Raw genomic sequence first — 14,927 nt, 5'->3', positions numbered from 1 at the left:
ATGAAAGATGCACTAATACTCCTTCCCGCTGATACCATCCTGAAGAAGGTCCACTTTCTTTTCACTCTGTAGCCCATCCCCATGTCTTTCAATGCATATGGCAAACTGAATAACCACATATGTGTTTGTGCTGATGTTATCAGCAACAGTATATATAACAATGAAGACAGAACTTATCACTGATGTGTTTATTTATTTAAATAGCTCACAGTTCCATTATGAGACTTTCTATAGACTTAGACATCACAACACTGGTTATGCTACATTTACTGTTTGAAATCCTGAGAGATTTTCCTCCTCAAATATGTACCAGATTTGGATTCACAAAGTAGATAATAGTCTTTTTGCCTGCCTGATGTTTGCAGGTTATTGTTTTTAACTTGAGAAGATACATCCCTAAAAGCGAAATTGCTTCCTGAAGAAGTGAAGAAGCTTGTTTCCATGTTCAATCTTGCAGGAGTTTTTGGTTATCTACACATTTCCTAAGAAATTATTCTGATCAGCAGGAAGAGTTACCCTGAGAATTTACCCCTTTTTAGGAGCTATTGGTCAGGAAAATGACCTTTCTTTCCTGTAATCTATAAATTACCTTTTAATGTCATTTGCAATAACCATTAAAGAATAGAAGCAGTTACAGGAGAAATGTATAGGAAGGAAGGTAGCTCAGAAGATGAGCCATCAGTGGACTCTGGCTACAGCGCATTCTAAATCCTTTTTGTGTCAGTGGGAAATGAAATCTCTCTGCATTGGAAATAAAAGGAAAAGTAAGTTATGATGGAAAAATTAAAGATCTGTTTAATTAGCTTTACTCATCTTTAGTGATCAGCGGAAATAGAAAGGTGGTGAGAGCAGGGGAGATGAAAACTGCTAATTCTTCAAATGCAAGTGAGGAGCTGTGATAAAACCCAACTTTGTGGTAAGCATTTAAAGGGCCCTTTAATTAGCTTTTCTGGAAAGTTCACTGATGATATGCTGGAATAATGATCCCATATGTTCGAAAATGTCTAGTCATTAGCCAGCATGGTGGCTGAACATACTAATGCATTTGCCTTTTAGACATTTCAAGAGCGGCTGGTGCTGCTGCTGCTGCTGCTGGGGAGGTCAGCCCTTTGTTTCGCTAAATCACATGGCGGCTTGGCGGCTTTCAGGACTGAATCATTTTCTTAGTCACACTGTGAACATCAGTTCCCAGCAAAGAGAAGAGCGCGATCATGTTCGGAGTGGAAAGGGCAGAGGGTATGAGAGGGACGGGCTTTGGTTTTGTTTTGTTTTTTGTTTTGTTTTGTTTTCTGTCCTGGCCCCAATCCACCAAAATGTGCAAGGATTTGGAGCAAATTAACAGAACAAGTGTGAGACTGGCAGCCAACTGTCAATAAATTATTGATTGCATGAAAAACGTTTTTATTAACACTCAGGCACTAAAGTGCCTTAGATTTTCAGACAGCTGCTCAGGTGTACTCTAAAATGAAAGTCCTCACCGTGTCTTTTTGTAACAGTGATAAACCAGTATCCTGTCTAATAGTGATGAAGTCTGGGACCCTGAGACCATGATTTACTTAGGACAAGAAATTTCTTAGCAGGCATCTCAGTTGTGAAGTTACTGACTTTCACTCATTAACTCAGTGTGCTAGAAGACTTGAATAATTTCCAGTTTTTGGTGCGGATTTACCTGCTCCAGATCATCAAAGGAAAGACTTCTCATTGACTTCATTAAGATGGTATTAAGCTCAAGTTGAAAACAAGAACCAGTTGCAGAGCTAAGCTATGAAAAATTAACAGGAGAGGCATTTGTTCAGATGGGATTTTGAGAGAAGTAAGTTTAAAGGCAGAGAGACATAGGAAGGCTGTTCCAGATGGTGAGACTAGGAAAAGGACCTTGTGTCAGTAGTGATGAGACCATGTGAAAATACAGAGAAATGAGTTTGGGACAAATTGAAGAAGTGGATGGAGGAATATTACAAATACTTCACACATTTTCAAAACAACCCAGAGATCTTCAGCCATCCTTATAATTTTAATAATCCTTATAATTTCCCTTTTAAAGTCTAGAGAACAAAGAAAAGTACAAAATCAATAAACATAAAACAGTGTTTTTTTCTTGGTGTCTGTTACCGTGTTCGATAGCGTTACAGGAAAAAAAGAAAGGTGTTTCTTTGGATGAAGCCTAACACATTCTTCTTTTAAATCATATTTCCAAGATAATGCAGTGTGATTAGATATTCTCTTTGTCCTATGGCTCCCTGGAATGAAGAATATGGGCTCCAAGGAATGTTTTCCTCCACTTACGACAGAAGAACCCACGTCAAGTTCATTTTTTATGGCTTCCATAGTCATGTGTGGATTGTTGCTGTGTGGGAGCTGAAGTTAATTTTAACTGAATTGTGGCCTAGAAAATATAGTTTCTTAATAAGACTGAAGTATACATTGGATCAGAATTTCCATTTCCAAAATTTGGAATGAGTTACTCATCTGTGAAGCTGACAACAGCTTCCATGTTTAAGTGCTAAACAGCTTTTATTGAGCCAACTTTTAGAAGGTGCTAATATCTAGATCCACATGTCTTCTATGTTTGCAATGGCGGATACTCAAAAAGAATCATAATTTGGCTCAAAATGAGTTGATATAACAAAAAAGTTCACATTCTTCCTATGTTGCTGCTGCCTGAAACAGACAGATATAGAAGCAATTTATTCAGCATATATTATTGCCAGCCTTAGCTAAAATAACTTGCTCTGTGAAGCTTCCTCATGTATGTAACCAAAGGGAGCTGTCTGGCCACATCTGTTTTTGCACATCTTTCAGATATATCACATACAAAATCCAACATTTGGGGATATTGTGTCATCAGTGGCTCTTTCTAGGGAACTCTGGGTTCATAAACAAATGAACAGATTACATTCATCCATATATGTAGTTATTTCATCTGTGACAGATGCAATATTGATAATATTCTTCATTGTAATATTTAATGACAATCTTCATTTAATAATTGATGGCAGTGTAATTTAATGCAAAAAGTTACTTATACACTGGAGGTTGGAAAATGTTCTTCATTTTACTTAACTGTTTAAGGACATCTTGAGAAGGAAGAAACAAGTGAAATTGAATGTGAAAAAAAATTAGTATGGGTTGGTTAGGTGCATTGTAATGTGGCATTAAACATATTTGGACATGTGAGTTTTGGACAAGTAGGTACAGGAAATCCAATGTATCTGGATTGAACTTCCTTTGCTTTAAGCTCATGTATCAGTCCATTGGTTTATTTCTCAGAAACATGTCATTTCCTTAAATACCTCTAAGACTGTTGTTGCTCCTCTTTTGCTCTCCTCCCCATTAGGCAACCCCACTTCAAGACCTCCAGGAATGACTTACGCTGTCTTGCCTTACTTGCTCTATTCCTCCTCTGGTGCCTATGGAGAACAATTTATCCAGGTTTGCTTGTGCAGGAAGAAGAGATGATATGTGAGATCAGGGATCTCCAAGCTTTCTATAAAGCATAAAAATAAACTTTATGCTACTCCCTCTTTTTCTTTTATTTTTCCTGGAGGTGGCTGGTGTAGAAAATTGCTTGAGACATGAGCAAGATATGGAAGGGATAAAAAGAGCTATGGTTTTTCACTTTTCAGCTAGCCAGCTGCAGCTTTGCTCATGTTTATAGCCAGTTTTGCAACCACACAAGATTATGTCCCATGCCCTTGTGCACAGTCTACACCAATGTCGACTGCCTCCAGGATGAGGCACCTCACAGAGCACAGGCTGCCAGGTGAACGGATGTGTAGGTGTTTTGAGAAATAAATTTACATCTTTCTTTCTGACAATCTATTGCATACTTCAGAAAGAGGCAGAAGACTTTGTATCAGTCATCCTGTCTTTGCTTTTTTGGAAACACCAGGATTTTCATATGTGGCCTTCTCCCGAGCCCACATCTGGAGTCCAGGAATGCAGCTGAGGTGTTCCTAGTGCATGTTGATGTAAATACTCTGTGAATAGTGCCTGTGGATTTTCAAGGCTTATTTAAAAGACAGACCACAGTGGAGTTGTTTCCAGCAGGCAAGTTATAGGTTTTCAAAGATTTAGGCCACAGAATCCAAAAATGGCACCTTGTGTTTCTGTGCTGTGCTTTAGTAAATGAAAGACGATCTCAGATTCATCCTCAGCAGATGTACACTGTGCCAGTGCTGGCTATTGTAAGGAGACTGTTACTCAATGAATCTTCTACGTTTCATCAGAGCAGAGCTGTGGGAAACATCACATGAAAGTAATACAGCATATAAAAGATATTAAAAAGGTGAAAAATATTCCTGTGGGAATTGTCTCATAATTTTATTATCCAAACCTCAAGAATTTGCCAGACTGGGTTGGAAATCTCAAAAGACTGGCTAGCTCGCAAAATTTCCACTGCTTTGCTATGGAGAAAATAGGGCAAGTGCACATTTTAATTCTGAACACTTTGTTGCTTCTGCTTCTAGTCTGTATCTGAGCAAAGGAAGTGCAAAGGTATATGAAAATGAAACTGAAGAAGAAAAGGATCTGCTTTTCTAACTGTATTGGCACTTGGCCAGATCTTTTAGGTGATGTAAATTGGGAAAGCTGTGCAGCAAGCTAAGGAGCTGCTAGAGCTTACACTGCATGAGAATCTGGCATGTAGCATTTGACAGTTTTTGGAATTTAAATTTTTAGGAGGTACAATGTATTGCTTTTATTAAGCACTCAGGTGCAAATACAACCCGATATTTTCTTTGTTGCCTGAAAATATCTAGCTCTTTACATGCATGCTCAGCAAATTAATGCACAAACTAGCCGGAGGCCCTCCCATATCAGCGTTACAGCATCACTTTTGCATAGTCATGCCTATCATAGTTGTTCACTAACTATCCCCTTATTCCCCTTTTTAAGCTAAATTCAACTATAACTGACTAATTAAGCAACTTTGAGACGTATTTCAGAACCTATTGACTAAAAAGTTATATTCTTTCAAAGCTGAAATTGTTGCCTTAGGGGAATTAAGTCAGCTCTTTAAATTTTTTAGTAGCATAGCGTTCTACTCAATAGGTTTTGAAATACATCTCAAACTCACTTAATTAGTTATAGTTTATTTTAGCCCTGGAAAGCAGTTGGTGTTCTCCGGGCACAGCCACAAACTGGTGAGGCTTGCTGCAAGCATGCTTCTTGCACACCAGGCTCAGTATGCCAGCAGCATTGCAGCTGCAGAAGTGATGATGGCAGGATGCAAGGGGCTGGCCACCACTAATGGAGACAGGCTATAGGAGACTGAGCTGCTGGCTGAGACACCTCGTGTCAAGGGTTTACATGTTGGTGTTTATTTGAGTGTGAGGTGCCTAAGGTCCCCTCTGGTCATACAGCCCCTAGCACTCTTGGATGTCTTGCCTAGCTCACCATCAGCTATGATGTTAGCCAAGGCAGTGCAGATGAGATCGAGTTCATGCAGGGGGTGTCTAAGGTAATGTTAGGCTTTTTGGAATATTCTGCTCCAGAAATGTGCAGGACTTCTGCAGGTCCTGTATCACCCCCGCCAACCCTGTGCAGATGTCTCAAATACTCTAGGCAGTTAGAGCCAGACACTAATGTTTAGGCAACTGAGTGTTTTCACTAGTATGCCTGTGTGCACCTAAGTTTATTTTCTTAATCTGAAGCTGAAACTTGTGTGCAAGCCATCCCAGGATGGCTCTGCCTGCGTATGTGCTGTGTGCTGGTGCAGCAGAGGTGTCCAACAGGTTTGGGCTTATGGATCTTTCCTCCTGAGCAAAAGAAGTGCTGTGCTAGATCTTGGTCTGTGCTGTGATCTTGGTCTCTTCTCTTCATGCTCTCTGGCCTGAACCTGCAGTGAAGGCCAAGGAGAACATTTGGACTAGTATTAATGAGCTGAGTGATTAATTTCCTGTAGACACCACTTGAAACTTACTGTTTTTACACTAGAAAGGTGAGTTCATAATTCAGCAGTGTCCTCTGACACAAAAACACTCAAAGCAAAGATCCATAGATATCACATTGCCCTTCAAAATCATTCTCTGCTTTTATCATCAAGTTCCTGATTTGCTAATTCTCACATTAGCCAGTTCTCTCATTTTAGACCATTATTAATCAATAACATGCTCATTTTCCAATACAAATAAATACAAACTAAATACAAACTTAACATGTTTTCTAGATTTGCAAAGGGTATTTTTTTCTGACAGTTGCTTTATTTTTTTCCTTCAAAGCTTTTTTTTTTTTTTTTTTTTTTTTTTTTTTCTGTTCTGAAACAACTCAGAGACGTATTTTGAGAATGACTCTGACTAACACCTCTTTGACCTGCAGGTTTGAAATCTTTTCTACTGCTTCTACACTGCCAGACTGAACGAGCACAGAAATACACATAGACTCGGATGATTACTTCTGAGTATTGATGCTGAGTTTTTTTTTGAGCAAAACTTTAAATTCACCTTCTGAACCTAGGGCTAGAGTAGGGATGAAACAGACCTGAGAACTTGCCAGGAATTATTTTCTTTTCTGTCAATTGTTTCAGTTCTTAATTTTCCCCCAAAGTTCTTTATTATGTTTTTGAGTGCTTTTGAAGCAAATCTATGTTTGAGATTGTCCAGGTCCTGTGAATTTACTGTGATACAAGGAATAGTTCAAGTAAAACAAGAATGAATTCTAAACTTTCCTTCACATTTAAGCAAAGCCTGCTGTAAATAATTATAGATAATTTAAATGCTCAGCAGGTTTTGAGCTCTTTATAATCTGTGCTAAGTCATAGCATGAGGGGGGCAAAAAGCCCCTCATTAACAATGAAAATGACTTTAAAGAAAGATAAATTTTGTAAAGTTATTATTTCAGTTATCCAAAACTAAACAAATACTGGTCTAATAAGTAAAACTGGAACAAAACCAATATGAACAAAAATGATATAATGCTATAAGAACTGCTGTCAAGACTGGAAGAAAAAAAAAAGATCATGAGGATGAGGTCAGAAAAAAAAACACAAAACACCCACAACTATTCCTTCTTTTATGAGGACTTATTTGAGGAGTAGATAAGAAGTTATGGAAGTTCTAGTTCTAGTTCTAGAACGCGCCTTAATCTGAGCTTGCCTGCTGTTTCCAGAGCTGCAGGCAGCCTTGAATTGCCACAAGCGCTAACCAAGATACCCACCCATGCTGCAGCATCATTCTCTAGAGATCTGACCCATGAGCAGAGCTGCCTGAATTTCTTGCCAGGACTGGTTTCATTTGATGAAATTAATCATTATTTTTCTGCTTACAGTTTATCCACAAATGGCTTTCAGCTTTATTTAGATTTCTTAATATTTTTTGTAGGCATAAATAAACCATTAAAGAATTAATTAGTTGCTATGATGAGTTGATGTTGTATATTTATGCCATTGGATTAGTCTCTGAACTGTGGTGGTACTTCAACTGTTCCATAACTGGGCAGTCTGTAGTTTACACATGGTGATCTCTATTCTGTTCAGGACACTCAGAAATATTCGTTATTGTTTGGCAGCTGCTTTGCAGAGAAAGAAGAAATTGTTTGCAGTGTTAATAATGTCATAGCTGCTTGTTCTAACCAATATTTATGAAGTTTTTTCTTTCCATTGACAGATCCAACCACTCTTGGTGCTGCACCAAGCTGTGGGGACACCAGTGTAACAAGACACTGGGCTTTATTTGAAAAAAAAAAAAAAAAAAAAAAAAAAAGGAAGAAAGAAAAAAGGCTTACATTTTTTAAAGTTGTTTTTGCTCTCTCTACTTCTTGTGAGATGAGACCAAACCTCATATGGGAAGATGCTAGTCATCAAAGAAACACAGACAATAAAGATAAGATTGGGTGTTCCCTATATCTCTCGGAAGAAGTAGTATTTATGGGTGAAAACCTTTACTTTACTATTTTAAAATATCTGTTATGTGCCCAGACCTGGTAGGACTTTGTTGTAGTTTTTGGCCAGAGGCTAGCAATCACAGAGTACTGCAAAGAACTGAATGAACTATTCCAAGTTAAAATGTAGTGAATGTTGACCTTTTGCTATTTTTTTCCCCAAAAACTGTTTTCAGCAAGAAATGAATCTTCTTGTTTTTTTTTTTTTTTTTTTTTTTTTTTTTAGTTTCAGAAAACAAGGGTTGATAACATTTTATTTTACTGGGATATTTTTTATTTTCTTTTAGGTTTGCTTAAGGAAAAAATACTTTCCACATTTTTTACAATTCTTTTTATAATTTCCCTGAACAAGCAACAACATACCCTTTTCTTATTTATGCTAATGGTAGGAGAAACTCAGTTGCAATGGGGATAAACAATGTTTGTGCTGCAGCAGAGCAAAATTTTAATCTTTTAAAATTATCTAGAAAGTCCAGCAAAATCAAATGGACTTCCTTTTACTAAGTGAATGCTTTCAATTGAGCAGATCAGTTATCGCATGTGAGTAGTTCTATTGGGCTGTTTCAACTTAAGATTTCTTCTTCATGGTCTATACATTGCATTAGCATACTCTTCTTATCTTTTGGTTGCTGAAATGCAGTTCAAGGACATGAGTTGGGTTTTGTAAACAAGACTAGGACTTTTATTTTCTATTTTTTAATTTTATCAACTAATGTTCCGAGCAGAAAAATATGTTCAAACTGGCTAGGGCTGGCCTTGGAAGCCGTACAGTGAAAAGCCAGGCTGGCATCACAGACTTCCCCCTCTACCCCTTTCTTTCCAGGAACAGCAGTGATTGGAGTGACAAATACGCCACCACAAACAAACTGCTCTGAGTAAAGGTGTATATATCTCTCGCTATTGTTTTAGCCTGAGATATTGGTGGATTTCGGCAGTTGGTTGTGCTAACTAAACCTCTGCAGCAGTACAGATGTGGGAATGCATATGCCACCTAGTTGTGGGATCCTCAGTCTATTCTTTCCAGTTCACCAAATCCTCCTGCCCATTTGGCACTCGCCAAGCAGCCCACCCACTAGTCAGATGCTCCCAGGTTTTCAATAGCCTCTGGTGGAAGACCTCTGCCCCTCATCTGCAGTGCTGTCTGTGTCCTGCTAAGGGGGTGACCAGCTGCCTGTGGGCGCAAGGGGTGGCCCTGGTAAGTAGGTCCAAGTGGGGTTGTTCCCAATGCTGAGACTGCCAGGGTGCCAGCTGCTCCCCTGGTCTCAGGGCTTTTCCCCCATCACATCTCACTGTCTAGATCGTGAACAGCATGAGTGTTCAGCTACTTAGGCTCTGAATGACTTTTTTTTTTTTTTTTTTTTTTTTAAGCTACCACAAGCCTTATATAAATAAACCTAATAAGTTATCTTTTAGAAGTCTGAATGATGTGTTAATTTTTCCTCTTCCCTTTCTTTTCTGGACAAAGGGAGAACTGTGTACAAATTTTACAAGTTAATACTAAATGGCTAAACTAGATGTAATTAGGAGCTGGGAGCCTCTTTGGACTAATTATAGGACACAGTATTTCACTTCTATCTAACCTATTCAAATCCATCCTGGATCAGTGGTAACAAAGAGCCTGGGATGGCGACCTGCCAATTTTGCAGAGTGTAAAATTAGCGGGCTGTTCCTTGTCCCTATTCCTCCCAGTGGACAGATGTCCGTGCAAACACCCTCACCATCATCACTGAGGCACTGCCAGACACGAGGGATAACAACCTCCCTGATCTCTCCCTCCACTCCTGAGCTGATCTCTCCCCTGTAGTTTCTGTGGTTGAATCTCAGGGTTCAGAGAAGCTTTTCCTGTGTGGGCTGCAGCCCCAGAAGTGACCTCGTGGAGAGCTGCAGCACACCACAATGGGATATTAAATGCGCTGGGTAGAGTCCCAAGTCAGTGAAATGCCTAAGGGTATGCCTGATTTTAAATTAAATCATCCAGCAGACATCAGATTAAGCTCACTCTTTAGCTCTTTAGACCTGTGCTGCTTTCAGTCTGGAAGGAGTTTTAAGTAGTAGGCATCTCAGTTATGTGGGGAAGGGAATTTTATTTTGCTCCTTTTTTTTTTTTTTTTTTCTTTTCTTTTATAAAAGGGAGTAATTTGTTATTTGTTTGGAAAGATAATACTCCGGTTAGGTAATCTGTTGTTCCGAAGGATCTCAGCTTTATTAGGGAAAACAGTATCTATGTCTATCCAGCTTAGCTATTTGCAGGACACTTATCTCTGCAGTGTTTGAGAGCCAAGCATGATCGTTAAGACTTACATGGAATGCTAACATCTTTAAATCCAAAATAAGAACCGCATTATGGGATAAGTTCAATTTCTTGTCATAGTGGGAAAAATAGAGCCTTGCTGAAGATGAGCTGGGTGTTGGATCCAAACTGTATTAACTTTCTGTGCTGTTATTTATTTATTTATTTATTTTCCCCTTTTAACTTTCTGTTTATTACAGACTTTAGACCTTGATAGGTTATAAAGCTTGTGGAGGGGGAAAATGATATAATAAAAACAAGTGGCATCAATAGAGTGGAGAGCAAGAGCCACCTGCCACTCTGCTAGCTGCAGCCGGTGAAGGGTACAGAAAGAAATGATTGACACCGGCATACAAACACACACCCCGACTAGACACAGCAATATAGTTCAATAGCAAAGTTATAGCCTGTGACGAGATGAAAGAATACAGGCTTTAAAAGTAAAACACTTTGTGAACATAAACTCTGTCTATATTGCAGCGAGTCTCCAAGGAGCAACAGTGTGCTCTGTGCCCCTCCTTCGCTCCTGCCTGCTACAGATCCTGCTCCGCAGGCAGCAGGCAGGTTCAAACAAGGTCAGAGTGTCTGGCTTCTTGGCAGGAGCTGTCCTTTCTGCAAACTTAATAAATGGAGTCCAGGTGCAGGAGATATCCTTTACAAATATGTCCTCCACCAGGCCTGTAATGTTTTCCATTGCTTGGCCTGTAGCTCCCAGGTTGTATTAGTCCCCTGCTGATCAGAAAGGATCTGACAATGCCCAGTTGCCAAGAGAAGGAACTTAATCAAATTAGAATGCATAAAAATTAACACATTTCCTTAAAACATACTGCAAATTCAGAACTGCACACAGCTGCCTAGAGCAAAGGTCTCGAACACCCTGCCCATAGGCTGGAGTTTTACTTCTTTGTGGGCCATATGGCACAAAGAGCTTGAAAACATGCTTACTTTAAAAACAAAATGCTGTTCACCCACCTGGTTACAAAGCCAGCCATTAAAAGCAAGATAAGCATAACAAATAATAAGTCCTCTTACTGAGGACACTCCTTATGTGAAATGATGACTCTGAGAAAAATGAATTCCTTCCCAGTTTTTCCTCCTTTGTACTGCACTGCCTGTACTGCCCTGGGATGTTCACTCAGAACCCTAATGATGATACACATCTCTGCCATAAGGATCAGTTTTTATCAAATGAATTAGGGAACAAGAAAAAAATGTAAGACTGGAAAAGACCTCCTAAATCAAAAATGAAGTTCTCTGCTGTCACCAGTGATGCATACTTTATTGCTGGTGGTAATCAGTATGACTTAACAATTGCTGATGACAGCTATGAGCTTTGTTATTACGTACGAGATATATGCCAGTTCTGATTATAGTATAATATCTTGCCTACTATCACTGCTATTGTATAAGAGATATCACTGGTATTATACACTTAAGGTAGTAACGACTCATAAATTTCTGCTTCAGAGTTGAATTCATCTCCCTATTATTCTAAGTATTTGTAGTCATATTTCATGACAAAAGAAAATTTGTTTCATTTGATTGTGTTTGCCTCCTGGGAAGATTTGAGTTTTATTAGTGGAAGTACAAAAAGTTCATCTTGGGTTTTACTGAAAGCAGACTTCAAATGTACATTTAGAGATACAAACAGTGCATCTGCACTATTAGTCACATGCAGGTTTTATCTATGGACTACTAGTCCGTAAATGACATTATTTCTCTTCTTGACTGGAAGAAGTATGCAGATAATCAATATGGGTCAAATTCTGACTTGCAACATCTTGTGTTGTTTTGATTCTGTATTGTCCAGTCAAAGACACAAAAACACACCATGGGATTTAGCTGGCTAGCCCACTCTATGCTCAATCAAGACATTTACAAGATACAATTTCATTGATTTTTCATACCATCTACAGCTTAAAATCAAACTTTATTATTGGTTCATATGAATGGCAAATAGATGGAAAGTTAAAAGCAACTTTGCATGAGATAAATTAACCTAATCAATTACTCATACAGATCTGTTATAAAAGTTTTTATGCTGGAATGTTTGCTTTTGACTTGCCCACCAATGTTCCATCTTTATACAGTTTGGAGCAATTTTGAGCAGAGCCTGGCAACAATACCTAACCCTTTAATAACTGCGTCATATGTATAATGGCTAGTAGGTTGGTCCCAGCAAGCTGACTTTCCTTTGCAAATTGCTCAGGACTTGAAGCTGTCTTCTGTCACTGCCCCTCATTTCATGTTAACCTTAACTGATGCCCAGAAGGATCTAACTGCAGGGCACTGGAAACAAATGTACCAGAAATCCATCCTTCCACAGTTTTACCACCAGGCATTAGATATATCAGAGATCATTCTACTTAATTTATGAGGTGTGAGAATCAAATAACCTATATAAAAATTTATGTTGTGTCTCAAGATGTCCAATCGAGATTGAAATATGTCTGGTTAACTTCCAAATAAATTGACTCCTCCAGAGTTTTCTCAGAATTTTTCTCCCAGGCTAGAGTATGATTGAGTTTTATAGGTTTAACATTGTGAAGTAACACCTTAGAGAGAGTGGAGTTGAGACGTTTGCCCACACCATAGGCATATGCTATTGTTTCAGCACCAGTGAGGGGGGCTCAATTTAGAAGGGGTTAATGACTCTGCTTTGTGTGTAATTACTGACTAAAACAGCACTATAGCAATATTTGAAGATAATCAAGCCTGGTCTGCAGAGATAGACAATCACTGTTGCGGGAAGTACTTGTAGAAGAATTCATGCTTTTCAGCCAGTAGAAATTCAGTGGAGACCTTCGGGTTAACTGGGATGGAAGAAGAGGAGTGATAATTATGCTTTCGACTTGCATTCTCCCTGAGAGGTGAATGTGGGGTACCGCCACATGTGAAACATCCATTCAGGCAGAGACCAGCCTCCTCAAGAACATAAGCAACATGAAGGCAAATATCCTGGCACTGAGCTTTCTCTAGCCTGCCCCTCATGTTGGGTCCTGCGAGCTGCTGGGCCACACCCTAAGAAAAGTCTGACTTGGTGGGATCTGCAGGTCTTTCCTCCTGTCTGGGGTCAGTGTGTCAGGCTGGGCTGGGCTTTCTTTCCTCTCACCTGCAATGCTAGTGAAAGAGCTAGACACTGGAGAACTTTGTCCAGCCAGGGGAGGTATGAGGACAACATTGAAACCTGGAGTCCTTCTGGACATGGGTACGCATTTCTGCTTTGGTGTCTTTTGTTTTGTTTTGGTTTGGTTTGGTTTTTTTTTGTTGTTGTTGTTCCTGATATATTGTTGTACCTTGAAAAGTACGTGGTAGTTCTGTTTATGGGTGGAAAGACGGATTTTTGCCTTGATCTGTGCATAATGTATTTGAGATAATGACAATATGAAGAGCAGATCCAACACAAGCAATGCTCTGGTTGCAATGGGGAGGGGAGCTATCCATCGGGGCACAGCTTTACCAGAGGGACTGGTGGTATGTTTCTTGATCAGGAGGGTTAGAGGCAGTGTTATGGTTAAGCAGAAGTCCCTTGCAAGTTCTTTAGCATTGCTGAGCCTAATTCTGGCATTACTTACACCCTTAATCCCTCCCTACCAAATGCTCATGGAAATCTTAATCATACCTTACTAGCTGGCAAAGGAATTTGTACAGACTATGCCACCTTCTTGATTGTTTTTCCTTCTGGAAATGATAAAAAAGTTGGAGAATTAGCAGAACTGTGGCCTCACAACCCATTATTGCTTACCCCCAAGACTCTCCTTTCCTTTTTGGTACACCTGTAACAGACATTGTATTTTACACTAATAGGAAAGGATGCAGGGGAGCATCTTGGCCTTACCTTTCAGGTTGTATACTGTTTCTAGCATTGGCTTGATGATTTTAATGAATTTTTTGGGTGTTTCCAAAACAGCCTATGCATAAAGAACAGAAACTTCTACATCTCTGGTCTTTTTGTGAAAAGTTACAATAGACAGAATTATTACAGTTCCTCAGGGCTGCTAAATCCCATGGGTGCTCTTGAAAATGATAACAGATTTCATTGTCTGAGGATGGCAAATTTGACCCGTGATTCTTCTTGTTTTCTTTTAGTTTATTTTAATTCCCATCACTCCACTTTTTTCCTTTCTTCTTGCTTCCCTTTCCATCTTGCTTAACTTCGTCTTGCCCTTGAGTTTTTATTGGAATAATCTAGCTCTCGTGGTCTTGGACTTGATTAGAAAAGAAAAATGTTACTTAACATGTCTTACCTAACAGCCCTGCTTTTTCCCATAAAAGTGAGAAAGGTGATTTTCTTTTCAGGCCTGTCACTTCTTGTCCTTTCTGCTGAGATTGCTAGCCAGCATGGAGATGGCATTGTGTTGCGAATTCTTCTTTCACAGTTCTGCCCAGAACTGGGTTATGACCACTGTATTTTACGAGGGTTGCCATGTAGCTATCCATTCAGAAAGATTTCCAGTGACAACCAGAAATATTTTTTGCTTTGAAATGTTGAAACAGCTATTGTTCGGCTCTTCCTGTCCTGGATGAGTTTACATAAATGATTGTGTATGTATGTGAGATAGCAAAGAGGGAAGAAAACAGACAGAAATATATTGGTAGTGGGGAGCTGATGACTCCACAGCGTATGGGTAAGGGAAGTGCTGGGAGAAATAATTAGGGCTGTAATCTGATTTGCTAATAATCCATTTATAAAACAGTTATGATATATACTTGTAGGAATGTGACTGATCATAACGACAAATGATATTACTTCCTCCCC

At 39.2% G+C, this 14,927-nt stretch overlaps 1 long non-coding RNA gene across 9 annotated transcripts in view; it reads left to right on the top strand.

The window, feature by feature from the left end:
• LOC106016692 (uncharacterized) overlaps positions 1-14,927 on the top strand; it is a 255,490-nt gene that overhangs the window by 63,951 nt on the left and 176,612 nt on the right. The window lies entirely within an intron of this gene.

This window comes from Anas platyrhynchos, chromosome 3 (assembly GCF_047663525.1).
Source record: "Anas platyrhynchos isolate ZD024472 breed Pekin duck chromosome 3, IASCAAS_PekinDuck_T2T, whole genome shotgun sequence".
In the NCBI taxonomy this organism is placed as follows: domain Eukaryota; kingdom Metazoa; phylum Chordata; class Aves; order Anseriformes; family Anatidae; genus Anas; species Anas platyrhynchos.
This window is presented reverse-complemented; position numbering and strand designations above follow the sequence as displayed.